General features: G+C 37.7%; 1 pseudogene; it reads right to left on the bottom strand.

The window, feature by feature from the left end:
* Nucleotides 1–7,785: 7,785 nt before the first annotated feature.
* Nucleotides 7,786–8,310, bottom strand: LOC130679799 (spermine synthase-like; annotated as a pseudogene).
* Between the last annotated feature and the right edge of the window lie 6,157 nt (nucleotides 8,311–14,467).

Raw genomic sequence — 14,467 nt, 5'->3', positions numbered from 1 at the left:
GAGACCTTTTCTTTAAGAAAAATAATAAAAATGTATAATTGCAAAATAGGTAATGAAGTAACTGTTTCTTTAGAAGAAGTTAGAACAAATTACAAAATTTAAAGTGCTAAATATTATCAAATCATAAAATCCATAGAAATAAAAGTACTTTTAAGGAATCAGCTGCCCCAAGCTTGTCAAATTTAAATAAAATATTCTAGATGCTTTTTCTGTCATTTATACATATGATAATAGCTTATAATATTTTCTATAGAGACAATAGAAAGACAATTCATTCTTTCCTTTAGCATGATATTTTCTTTAAAAATTAAAACACTTAAAAATGTAATTAAAAGTAATTAAACTCAACAATGAGAAAACAACCCCATTAAAAAGGTGGACCAAACATCTTAGCAGATGCCTCACCAAAGAAGATGTTAGATGGCAAATTAAGCTTATGAAAAGATGCCCCACATCATATGACATTAGGGAAATGCAAATTAAAATAACAATGAGATACCACTACATACCTATTAGAATGGCCAAAGTCCACAATACTGACCCCACCGAGTTCTGGTGAGGAAGAAGACAGTGAGAACTCTCATCTGTTGCTGCTGAGAATGCAAAATGGTACAGCTACTTTGGAAGGCAGTTCAGTGGTTGCTTATTATACCAAATTTACTCTTACCATGTGATTCAGTAGTCACATTCTGGTATTTACCTAAAAGAGCTGAAAAATTATGTCCACACAAAGACTGTACATGGATATTTAAAGCAGCTTTATTTGTAGCTGAAACTTGGAAACAACTTCCTTTTGACTGGATTCCAGAAATGTGTATGGCCGCGGCAGTACCGCCTGACCTGAGGAATGGTGAGACCCAGAGTAAGGAGACAGTGGTTTTAACGAATCACAGTTAATGTATCTTAGTTTGGCAAGTATAACAAATACATGACCATGTGCTTGTAGGGCCCAGAGCAGAGCCTTAGAGCCTTGGGAAGATCTCGTGCAAGTGAGGAACTGCGAGGCTTAATTCTTATGGGCATCAATATGCCCATTCTTTTTATATTTTTCTCATTTGTAATTTTATATTTTTCTCATTTGTAATTTTAATTGAAGCATTGCTATTCATTTTTTAAAAATTTTTATTAAAGTATGATTGATATGCACTCTTATGAAAGTTTCACATGAAAAAACAATGTGGTTACTACATTTACCCATATTATCAAGTCCCCACCCACACCCCAATGCAGTCACTGTCCATCAGTGCAGCAAGTTGCCAGAGATCTACTATGTCTCTTCTCTGTGATACACTGTTCTCCCCATGATCCCCCACACCATGTGTCCTAAACATAATACCCCTCAGTCCCCTTCTCCCTACCTCCCCACCCACCCTCCCACACACCTCCCCTTTTGGTAACCACTAGTTCATTCTTGGAGTCTCTGAGTCTGCTGCCATTTTGTTCCTTCAGTTTTGCCTCATTGTTATACTCCACAAATGAGGGAAATCATTTGGCATTTGTCTTTCTCCACCTGGCTTATTTCACTGAGCATAATGTCCTCCAGCTCCATCCATGTTGTTGCAAATTGTACAATTTGTTTCTTTCTTATGGCTGAATAGTATTCCATCGTATATATGTACCACATCTTCTTTATCCATTCATCTACAGATGGACACTTAGGTTGCTTCCATATCTTGGCTATTGTAAAAAGTGCTGCAATGAACATAGGGGTGCATATGTCTTTTTGAATCTGAGAAGTTGTATTCTTTGGGTATATTCCAAGGAGTGGGATTCCGGGGTCAAATGGTATTTCTATTTTTAGTTTTTTGAGGAACCTCCATGTTGCTTTCCACAATGGTTGAACTAGCTTACATTCCTGCCAGCAGTGTAGGAGGGCTTCGCTTTCTCTGCATCCTCACCAACATTTGTTGTTCTTAGTCTTTTCGATGCTGGCCATCCTTACTGGGGTGAGGTGATATCTCATTGTGGTTTTAATTTGCATTTCCCTGATGATTAGTGATATGGAGCATCTTTTCATGTGTCTGTTGGCCATCTGAATTTCTTCTTTGGAGAACCATCTCTTCATATCCTCTGCCCATTTGTTAATCGGGTTATTTGCTTTTTGGGTGCTGAGGTGTGTAAGTTCTTTATGTATTTTGGATGTTAACCCCTTGTCGGATATATCATTTACCAATATATTCTCCCGTACTGTAGGATGCCTTTTTGTTTTATTGATGATGTCCTTTGCTGTACAAAAACTTTTTTGTTTGATGTAGTCCCATGAGTTCATTTTTGCTTTTGTTTCCCTTTCTTGAGGAGATGGGTTCAGGAAGAAGTTGCTCATGCTTATATTCAGGAGATGTTTGCCTATGTTGTCTTCTAAGAGTTTTATGGTTTCATGACTTACATTCAAGTCTTTAATCGATTTTGAGTTTTCTTTTGTGTATGGGGTTAAACAATAATCCAGTTTCATTCTCTTGCATCTAGCTGTCCAGTTTTGCCAACACCAGCTGTTGAAGAGGCTGTCATTTCCCCATTGTATGTCCAGGACTCCTTTATCATATATTAATTGACCATATATGGTTGTGTTTATATCAGGGCTCTCTAGTCGGTACCATTGGTCTATGGGTCTGTTCTTGTGCCAGTAACAAATTGTCTTGATTACTGTGGCTTTGTAGTAGAGCTTGAAGTTGGGGAGCTTAATTCCCCCTGCTTTATTCTTCCTTCTCAGAATTGCTTTGGCTATTCGAGGCCTTTTGTGGTTCCATATGAATTTAGGATGATTTTCTCTAGTTTGTTGAAGAATGCTATTGGTATTTTGATAGGAATTGCATTGAATCTATAGATTACTTTAGACAGGATGGCCATTTTGACAATATTAATTCTTCCTATCCATGAGCATGGGATGTGTTTCCATTTATTGGTATCTTCTTTAATTTCTCTCATGAGTGTCTTGTAGTTTTCAGGGTATAGGTCTTTCACTTCCTAGGTTAGGTTTATTCCTAGGTATTTTATTCTTTTTGATGCAATTGTGAATGGAATTATTTTCCTGATTTCTCTCTCTGCTAGTTCATTGTTAGTGTATAGGAATGCCACAGATTTCTGTGTATTAATTTTGTATCCTGAAAATTTACTGAATTCAGATATTAGATCTACTAGTTTTGGAGTGGATTCTTTAGGGTTTTTTATGTACAATATCATGTCATCTGCAAACAGGAAAAGTTTAACTCCTTTCTTGCCAATATGGATGCCTTTTATTTCTTTGTGTTGTCTGATTGTCATGGCTAGGACCTCCAGTACTATGTTGAATAGAAGTGGGGAGAGTGGGCATCCTTGTCTTGTTCCCCATCTTAAAGGAAAAGCTTTCAGCTTCTTGCTGTTAAGTTTAATATTGGCTGTGGGTTTGTCATATATGGACTTTATTATGTTTAGGTACTTGCCCTATCTACCCATTTTGTTGAGAGTTTTTATCATGAATGGATGTTGAATTTTGTCAAATGCTTTTTCAGCATCTATGGAGAGGATTATGTGGTTTTTGTCCTTCTTTTTGTTGATGTGGTAGATGATGTTAATGGATTTTTGAATATTGTACCATCCTTGCATCCCTGGCATAAATCCAACTTGATCATGCTAGATGATCTTTTTGATGTATTTTTGAATTCAGTTTGCTAATATTTTGTTGAGTATTTTTGCATCTATGTTCATCAGGGATATTGGTCTGTAATTTTCTTTTTTTGTGGTGTCTGCCTGGTTTTGGTATTAGGGTGATGCTGGCCTCATAGAATGAGTTTGAAAGTATTCCCTCCTCTTCTATTTTTTGGAAAACTTTAAGAAGAATGGGTATTAGATCTTCACTAAATGTTTGATAAAATTCAGCGGTGAAGCCATCTGGTCTAGGAGTTTTGTTCTTAGGTAGGTTTTTGATTGCCAGTTCAATTTCATTGCTGTAATTGGTCTGTTCAGGTTTTCTGTTTCTTCCTTGGTCAGCCTTGGAAGGTTGTATTTTTCTAGAAAGTTGTCCATTTCTTCTAGGTTATCCAGTTTGTTAGCATATAATTATTCATAGTATTCTCTAATAATTCTTTGTATTTCTGTGGTGTCCGTAGTGATTTTTCCTTTCTCATTTCTGATTCTGTTTATGTGTGTAGACTCTCTTTTTTCTTGATAAGTCTGGCTAGGGGTTTATCTATTTTGTTTATTTTCTCGAAGAACCAGTTCTTGCTTTCATTGATTCTTTCTATTGTTTTATTCTTCTCAATTTTATTTATTTCTACTCTATTCTTTACTATGTCCCTCCTTCTACTGACTTTGGGCATCATTTGTTCTTCTTTTTCTAGTTTCATTAATTGTGAGTTTAGGCTGCTTATATGGGATTGTTCTTCTTTCTTGAGATAGGCCTGTATTGCAATATACTTTCCTCTTAGCACAGCCTTGGCTGCATCCCACAGATTTTGTGGTGTTGAATTATTGTCATTTGTCTCCATATATTTCTTGATCTCTGTTTTTATTTGGTCATTAATCCATTGGTTATTTAGGAGCGTGTTGTGAAGCCTCCATGTGTTTGTGGGATTTTTCATTTTCTTTGCATAATTTATTTCTAGTTTCATAGCTTTGTGATCTGAGAAACTGGGTCGTACATTTCAATATTTTTGAATTTACTGAAGCTCTTTTTATGACCTAGTATATGATCTATTCTTGAAAATGTTCCATGTGCACTTGAGAAGAATGTGTATTCTGTTGCCTTTGGGTGTAGAGTTCTGTAGATGTCTGTTAGGTCCATCTGTTCTGTTGTTCAGTTCCTCTGTCTCCTTACTTGTCTTCTGTCTGGCTGATCTGTCCTTCAGAGTGAGTGGAGTGTTGAAGTCTCCTAGAATGAATGCATTCTATTTCTCCTTTTAATTCTGTTAGTATTTGTTTCATATATGTGGGTGCTCCTGTGTTGGGAGCATAGATATTTATAATGGTTATATCTTCTTGTTGGATTGACTCCTTTATCATTACATAATGTCCTTCTTTGTCTCTTGTTACTTTCTTTTTTTTGAAGTCTATTTTGTCTGATACAAGTACTGCAACTCCTGCTTTTTTCTCTCTGTTGCATGAAATACCTTTTTCCATCCCTTCTCTTTTAGTCTGTGTATGTCTTTGGGTTTAAAGTGAGTCTCTTGCAGGCAGCATATAGGTGGGTCTTGTTTTTTTATCCATTCAGTGACTCTATGTCTTTTGATTGGTGCATTCAGTCCATTTACATTTAGGGTGATTATTGATAGATATTTACTTATTGCCATTGCAGGCATTAGATTAGTTGTTACCAAAGGTTCAAGGTTAATTTCCTTACTATCAAAGAGTCTAATTTAACTCACTTAAGATGCTGTTACAAACACAATCTAAAGGTTCTTTTCTTTTTCTCCTCCTTTTTCTTCCTCCTCCATTCTTTATATATTAGATATAATATTCTGTATTCTTTGTCTATCCCTTGATTGCCTTTGGGGATAGTTAATTTAATTTTGCATTTGCTTAGTAATTAGCTGTTCTACTTTCTTTACTGTGGTTTTATTTCCTCTGATGACATCTATTGAACATTAGGAACACATCCATCTATAGCAGTCCCTCCAAAATAGAGTGTAGAGATGGTTTGTGGGAGGTAAATTCTCTCAGCTTTTGCCTTTCTGGAAATTGTTTAATCCCTCCTTCAATTTTAAATGATAATCTTGCTGCATAAAGTAATCTTGGTTCCAGGCCTTTCTGCTTCATTGCATTAAACACATCATGCCACTCCCTTCTGGCCTGTAAGGTTTCTGCTGAGAAGTCTGATGTTAGCCTGATGGGCTTTCCTTTGTATGTAATCTTATTTCTCTCTCTGGCTGCTTTTAATAGTCTGTCCTTATCTTTGATCTTTGCCTATTTTGTTACTATATGTCTTGGTGTTGTCTTCCTTGGGTCCCTTGTGTTGGGAGATCTGTAGATCTCCATGGCCTGAGAGACTATCTCCTTCCCCAAACTGGGGAAGTTTTCAGCAACTACCTCTTCAAAGACACTTTCTATCTCTTTCTCTTTCTCTTCTTCTTCTGGTATCCCTATAATGTGAATATTGTTCCATTTGGATTGGTCTCTCAATATTCTTTCATTCTTAGAGATCCTTTTTTCTCTCTGTGTCTCAGCTTCTTCATATTCCTCTTCTCTAGTTTCTATTTCATTTATCGTCTCCTCCCCTGTAGCCAACCTGCTTTTAATACCCTCCATCATGCTCTTCAGCAATTGGATCTCTGACCTGAATTCATTCCTGAGTTCTTGGATGTCTTTCCATACCTCCATTAGACTGTTTATGATTTTTATTTTGAACCCCCTTTCAGGAAGAGTTGTAAGGTCCATAATCATTTAAATCTTTCTCCGGAGTTATATTAATTTTACTGTGGACCAGGTTCCTTTGGCGTTTCATGTTTGTATATGGCGCCCTCTAGTGTCCAGAAGCTCTACTCTGGAGCTGCTCAGCCCCTGAAGCAATTTTGGGGGTCTCAGGAGAGCCGTATTGGTGCCTGCGGGGAGGAAAGAGCTGTTCCTTGCTTCCCTGCTGCTGTGCCTGTCTCCACTGCCTTAACCAGTGGGCCGAGCACACAGGTATAAGCTTGTGTCCCAGAGCAGCTGGATATGGATCCTGCTTTCCACAAGTGGCTGGAATCTCAGTCTCTCCATCAATTCTGCCTGTATTAGCTTTCCAACCCAGTAGTCATGTGAGTATCATGAGAGTACCATGAAATGTAGGTTTGTGCTCCCAGAGCAGATCTCTGGAGTGAGGTATTTAGCAGTCCCAGGTCTTCCACTCCCTCCCTGCTCCATTTCTCTTCCTCCTGCCGATGAGCTGGGGTGAGCGAGGGGCTTGGGTCCTGCCTGGCCACAGCTTTGGTACTTAACCCTGTTCCGTAAGGTCTGCTCTTTTCCCCAGGTGTATGCAGTCTGGCGCTGTCCTCTTTCCTGTTGCTCTCTCAGGATTAGTTGCACCAACTGTATTTTCTAATTGTATACAGTTTTAGAGGAAGCCTCTGTCTCTCCTCTCACGCCACCATATTTAATTGCTATTCATTTTTTTTTAATGTTCTTATAAGCACCAAATTTTAATATCTAAGTCAATTTCGGGAAAGAAATACCATCAAGAACTTTCCTCCAGAACAAAACAAGGATGTTCATTCTCTCCAAACAACCAAATTCAAAGCCTACCAAAACAAAAATAGAAGAAACCCACACAGAAAAAAAAAGTAACAAAAATCACATTCTAGGGGTTCAGTGCATTTAGAAGCCTTTGCTGTGCTGTCTAATCATCCTTCAGCTGACCTTATAAAAAAAATCACACCCTAGCTGATCAAAATATACATTTTCCACTGGCTTTTGTTAAATCAAAAATAATAATTAAAAAAAGAATACTTGAAGGAATTTTCAATGAGTTGTCTGGCTTGTTGCGATGCCGTGTACAGCATATGAAGGTCAGGAAGGCTATTTGCAGCACACATGATTAGGAGCCATTGATCTTCAAGGTTTACCTTTCTTCCAGACAGTGTAAAGTACCCACAGTTCTAAGTACTGAGGGATGCAGATGATCTCCTTTGAGAATTCCTCAGGACAGTGCAAGCGCCCGAGCTGCTCTTCATAGAGTGACAGGGCTTCGTCAAATCGACGCAATTCCCCTGTGAGATGCATTCCCCATCCTGTTTCAGTGCTTTCACTGACAGGTCAAGAATCAGCCTGAGAAACTCCCTTGTGGAATGTTCCTCTGGAGCTGTGGAGACTGGGACGGTGGTCAGATCATTAATCATATCATCCAACTCCTTCCGTTCCTTGGCAAACCTCCTGCCGCTGCCATGAAGGCCCCATGTTCGCCTCATCGCTGCTCTCTGCCGGATTAACATCCCCACTAAGGACGAGCATGCTCCCCAATTTTAATGTTCTGATAAGGCGAATCTTCATCATACACCACTGTGTCTATGTCGTCGCCAACCAGCAGCCGTCCGCGGGGGCCAGTATCTGTTGACGGCCGATCCTCGAACTATGGGTGGTAATCGTTTCACCCACCTAGGGCTGTCCCAACTCAGATCTTTCAATCTTTCTTCTATTTTATTTAAAACACTATCAACTTCTTTGCCTTGTGAATCACCACCTGACTCTGCAGGTCCAGCAACACCAGTCCACGTGGGCAAATGCTCACACTGGCAAAGCTACCGTTTTTGTTTATGTAGGTTCTGCCAGATGTTCCAACTCTGTCCTTCCCTGTTCCTGGAAAACGGACCAGAGCCCTCTGAGAATAGTCTCAGTGCCGAGCATGCTGTGAGCCGGGGCCGCCATAGTGCGGCGAGGCCTTGGGCCATCTGGGGGGGGCGGCCGCGGGAGACTGGGGGCCACACAGCATGCTGAGCAGCTGGGCAGGAGGGCAGCATCCGTTCTTTTGATCAGCTCAAGACTGATCCTCTTTCTCTCCTACCTATACCTAATTGATCTGCAAGCTCCGCTTGCTCAGCCTTTGAAAACATATCCCAAATTCAATGATTTCTAAAGAATTTCAGCACATGTACATTAGTCCAAGACACCAGCATCTTTTGCTGGAATTCTTGCCTCTCATTTTTTACACAGTAGTCAGAGTGAATTTTTTCAGAGGGAAATTGAATCATGCCTTTCCTACTTTCATTAACTTCTACTAACTCCTAACACATTGAAACACATTTCAAATCTACACTGGTCTGTCACTGACTACTTCTTTGATGTGATTTTTCTACCAGTTTGTCTCCTCTCCACCTTTATTTTGTTAACCACACTGTAATATAGGGTCCTTGAGAAATGTAAAATAAAGATCCTTGTTCCTCACCTTATCCCCTGGGTCTTGCCTGGCACAAAGTAGTGACATAATAAGCATTTATTAAATAAATGGATGTAATTGAATTTTAATAGCAAATTCTATAGGATATATATTATCATTATTTCATTTGAAAGAAAAATTCTAACAGATGGAATGAGCAAAATTGCCTTAAGCACAAGGCAGAACTAGGGCCCAGACATTGGTCTAGGTGCTTTTTCTGCTAAACATTGGCTAATACAATTTTAAAGGCTTATTTCAGTAAGAGATGAAGTTAACCCATTATTCTAGTATTACAGAGGAGTACCATGAGCACATGAAAGTTGGTTTTATTTCTGAATCTGTTTTAATATTTTTTAAATAAAAAACAAAATATTTGGAAAGGAATTCACATAGGCACTTGCCATTATTATAGCATCTCATGGTCTTTTCACTATTGATAGAGAACATTTAGACATGAATTCTACTCCAAACCCATTGATACCACTTTAGAGTTGAAGCTAATAAGCCATTTTGAAAATAATATGGCAGTCAATTTTGTTTCCTCAGATGATTCTCTCTCAGGAATTGGTAATGAGTGACTGTTTATTCAGTTTCTTTTAGGGAGTCAACATCTCTTTTTTATTTGATATATGAGGCACAGGACTTGAAAGTTCATACTCAGTATCTAATAAAAATACCAACAGACCTTCCAGGTCTCCTTGTTTTGGGTATTGCACGGTTAAGTTTTGTTACTCTTCTAATTTGGTTTTGCAGAGGCCATTTGGAAATAAAGTTGGTGGAGAGATGGGTAGAAGAGAGGAGAGAAGAGTGGGAACAAAGGAGAGAGAGCTTACGAACTGCCATATCATAAGCATCCTGGTTGTAGACTCTGCTGATCATGCTCAATGTCAATTTTTCTCTCTGTAGGATATGGATGGCGAAGTTTCTTAGGTATCATAGGGAGTCAGATTATAGATAAAAGCAAGATGCCTCAGGCTCCAGGCAGGGGGAAACAAAAAAAGGAACAAATTCCTTTGCCATGAAAGAGATACAAGAAACAAATAAGTAATAGGTTTGATAAAGAATTGGTGAAAGCTTTAAAATAATTTCATGAGGATTTCTAACCACACATAAGTCCTATCCTCAAAAAATACTTATATTATGACTCATATTGTCTCTAGAGATCTATTAGGTTTGCCAACTAATTCCTTAATAAGATTTGGAAATTGGCTTATTCCTTAATAAGTCCTTAAAAATGAGGAGCCAACATATTTATTAGGTAAGCAGTGCATGCTGGGTATAAACACAACATGTATATTATTCACTTTGGACATTGATCTTTTATGAATACTGGTGGGAAACAAATACATATTTCTCTTCTTTTTTATATTTCTGAAGCCAAAGGCCAGATTTAATAAATTCAAAGCAAGGAAATTGCATATAAAAAAAAAGTCTGATTTTTCTTTAAGCTTTCCACATTAAAATAACATTAAACAGGATGAATACAAAGCAAATTTAATTTGTTTCCCTGATTTCTCACTTCTTTATTCATACTCTTCTGTCTTCTATTAACTTCCACCAGAGCTAGATCATGTTTTCTCTTAACTCTCAAATTCTCTCACTTTTGTTGGTTTAAGTGATACCCACAGGGGACATTTTTCAAAGTGGTATGCTAGGATTTAGCTGTGGGAGGCCCATTAATACACCACATAGAATTTTACTCTCCATAATGACATTTAAAGAGAGCTATTTGTTTTGACTGTGCTCTTTGTGTAGGCCTGAAGGTTACCATAGTAAAACCCCTTTGGCAAATGTGTAGTCAGAAATTTCTGGGTTAGAATGGTAGGGGGTAAAGAAGAGGACAATTCCAAAATATTTTATGAGCAAAACCCTGCTGAAAGGCAGAGTCTCTGGGGCCTGGTTTGTTTCCATTTCCTTCTCTGGGAAAGAAGAGCATATGACTCTCAATTTCTGTTCCCTTTATCCTCAAAATCCTATAACTCAAAAGTCTCCGTATTCTAACATTTCTGATTTTTCCTACAAACTGAATTTTATAATATTATTAGGTCCATGACGGTTTATGAATATGCAGTTTATTAGCTGTAGTTACAAATAATCATGAGGCTGAAGTTTCAGAGGCAATGAGCAAGGAACGCTTTTGAAGTCAGGTCTTCATTCAAAACCATGATTTTCTACTAATGATCATCTGTGTAAACTTGGGATAGTCACCTAGCTTCTCAGATCCTTATTTACCCTCACTGTAAAAATGGAAAGATTCTGTATATTCTAGCAGAGCTGCTTCAGATAGGGACTTCCCAGTACAATTCTTGGTCCCTGGTAAGCACATATAAATGTTACCTTCCCATCTTTTTGTAAAAAATGTTACCATTTTGGATAACACAAGCAAAGGTAAATGCACATTCTCTTTTATTATAACAAATTTTTGTAAAGTCCTATAGAGACAAGAAAACAATAACCATCATGGTTGCTGTAGATTTACAACTAGACAAGTTTCATTTGACCCTGCTTAATTTGTTCCATCTGAATTCTATCAGGTACATCCAAATAATGTAACATCCTTTTTTTCCATTGTGGCAGAATGTTCATGTTATGTCTTGATGATTCATGCATTTGAAGGGAAATTGAATTAACCAAGGAGGGAAATAAAAAATTTAAGAATAAGTTTAACAAGATCAATTCTTTTATAATTGGGCTGCTTGCTCTCAGGCTTGAAAAATAGCATTTAAAAAGGTGTTCATGGTCTGTGACTATCATTTGTAAAGTGAAAAGTAAGTTTCTTGCCCAAAGGCACAGCTGGAAATGGTGTCTTTGAAGAGACTTTCATTCTGAAGATTTCTACAGCATCTTTACAGCGTGTTTTCTCCTAGATTATTATCTTGTCACTATCCTACTTTAAACTAAGAGTATAGGAAAAATGTCATCTACTCCTGGCCCCTAGCCTTATCTTTATCAAACTGATGTTACTCATATTCCTACAAATTAGCATAGTGTGCTATAGCTTTTTGGATTTAGACAATCCCTATACTACTAGTTGTTCATTGTACGACATTAGCCAAACCACTTAACATTTCTCAGCTTCAGTTTCTCAACTGTCAAGTGGGGACAATAATTTGTATTTTTTGTGGATCATGAATGGGTTAAATATTTATTGAAAATGTCCTATGTGTTGGTGTGGGAGCTGAACTCCAATGATGGCCACCAATGAGCATTGCCTCCTGAAATTGATACCGTTGTGTAGGCCCCTCTCATATTGAATAGGGACTGTCTGTGTGATGCACTTTAACACAACTAATATTTTAAAAGGAGGATTGGAGTTAAAAGGACATTTTAGGAAAGATAAATACCATCAGCAAAAGCCACAAAGGTAGTTTTGAACATGCTTATGGGGTACTAAGACCCCTTGACAAAAGAAGAGAATGCATGCTGGAAAAGGAACTAAGATTTGATAGGCAAGTAAACAGAAGTGACACTGCCACATCTGGGCCTCAACCTTAAGAATGCCTAAAGGGATCAGTTTTTGTGCATTTAGGAGTCCAGAGCTGCCACATAAGATGTCTGGCTACTCTGCTGGAGAAATCATGTGTGGTGATGATTGGAAGAGGTCACAGGGAGAAGTTGAGAGAGAGAGACCAAGCCGTTCTAGTAGCTGTCCCACTGTTTGAGTGGAGATTCGAATTCCAGCCATTCTCAGTTCTCAGCTATGGCAGCTTCATCAGTCACTTTACTGCAGTTTCATTATAGACCCCAGGCAAGACCAGTAGAGACACCAGAGTGCTAGGCAATAGTGAACACACAGATTTGTAAGAAATAATAAAACGAAATTTGTTTTAAGTGATTAAGCTTTGGGAGAATTTCTTATATAGTAGTAGATAACCAAAATACCTGGGTTGTTTATATATATTTATTCCTTCCTTTCATTCCTTTTCTCCCCTACTCTTCCTGTTCCCCCAATTTAGTCCTTAGTCCTCTTTTCTCCCTTCAAAGCACTCTCTGTGGAGAGCTGGCTTATTCTCACGATCCCACGGACTCTTCATGATTCAATGATCTTTTTCTCTATTCATGCTTTTTCATCTATATTATAAAACTATACCTCTATCACCTTTGTGAATGCTTCTTTGCCTTAAAATCTTCACCATAATCATAATGCTATTTTATTGAAGGACTTCAGTAACTATCTATGTCAATTTCAAGGCCCTCCACGTTCTGTTGATATTTCCTTTCAAATCTTATTTCTTTTACTTCCTGCCATGCTTTCTTTCTCTTGTCAGTTGGTCTTCTCACTAGCCCATAAGCAATAATTGCTCTTGCAATTACCTTTGCTGATGGTCCTAATTCTTCTGAAACATCCTCTCAACTTTCTTCTATTTTTCAAAATATTGGTCATTCTGCCAGATTTAACTTGGGTCCTATAACTTCTGTGATTTTTTCCCCCTAATTTCTCTTTCCTTGCTTTTCTTCATCTTTGTATTTTTACAAGATTGATGATATAATTTCTATCTCTTCATATAGCATTTTATACGTTGGCTACTGATTATATGTTATTTATTGGCTTCTGAATATGAAAGTTTAGGAAGACATCTGGAAATTGGACATAGTCCAGTTTCATATGGTTCATGTACATAATGCAAGGCGTCAGAAGTCAGGAGAAGATGGTAGGAAGGTAAAGATTAGAAGAAGTCTACTATGCTATACAAAAGGTTTTATAATTTACCCTGTAGATGCTAGGGAACCATGAGAAGATTTTAGCAGGAGATTAAAGCTACTGGTTTATGTATTTGTAAAATGAAATTGCTGCTGTCAAGAGAACAGATTGAATGATTGTGTTTAATGGTAGGGGGTATACAGTCAGTGAGATAAGTTAGGCTGCTGCAACAGTCATCAGGTCTGGTGAGAAATGATAAAAACTTGAATAAGAACAATAGAAGTGTGAAAGAGATACAGAAGAAACTCATGATAAGTATTCAGGGAGAAGAGCTTGTAGAATGCAGTGACCGGTTGGCTGAAGGAGAGAGAATGAACACGACTACCAGATGTGTGACTTAGGTAGCAGTTGTACTTATACCAAGATAGAGAATGCATAATGTGAGGTAAGAAAATGGGGCTATGGAGTGATGGATTTCTTTCAGATGTCTTAAACTTGATTTATCTATTGGAAATAAAAGTGGAGATATCCAGAGGGTTACAGAAATACAGGTTTGAACCTCAAGAGAGAGAGAGTTTTGACTTTAGGATATATCACTACCTTATTACCATATATATGATAATAGAAACATTGAGAATTAATGAAATCTTTCACAGAGAGTTTCAGTTGAAAATGGATCACTGAAGACTAATAAAATTTGAAGTAGGTGAAGAAAAACACTTGTAGGAAAAAAGACTTCTAAAAAAGGTGGTATTATAGGTCAAGTACTAAATGCTCATAGAGAGTGCAAGTACGGTAACGCAAAGTATACAATGAATTTAGTTTGGCTTCACTGGGGATTTCACTGAAGGTACATTGTTTTTCTCTCAGCTGAAGGCGGGAGCTGCAATGGCTTCATAGTGAACAGGAAGTAAAGAAGTATGGTTGTAAAGGAAATGAAAGTCGATTAGTAACAGAAGCAAAATGTAACACAGCAGTACTGTTGTTTCATTATTTTCTTATTATAA

This window comes from Manis pentadactyla, chromosome 12 (assembly GCF_030020395.1).
Source record: "Manis pentadactyla isolate mManPen7 chromosome 12, mManPen7.hap1, whole genome shotgun sequence".
Taxonomy (NCBI): domain Eukaryota; kingdom Metazoa; phylum Chordata; class Mammalia; order Pholidota; family Manidae; genus Manis; species Manis pentadactyla.
This window is presented reverse-complemented; position numbering and strand designations above follow the sequence as displayed.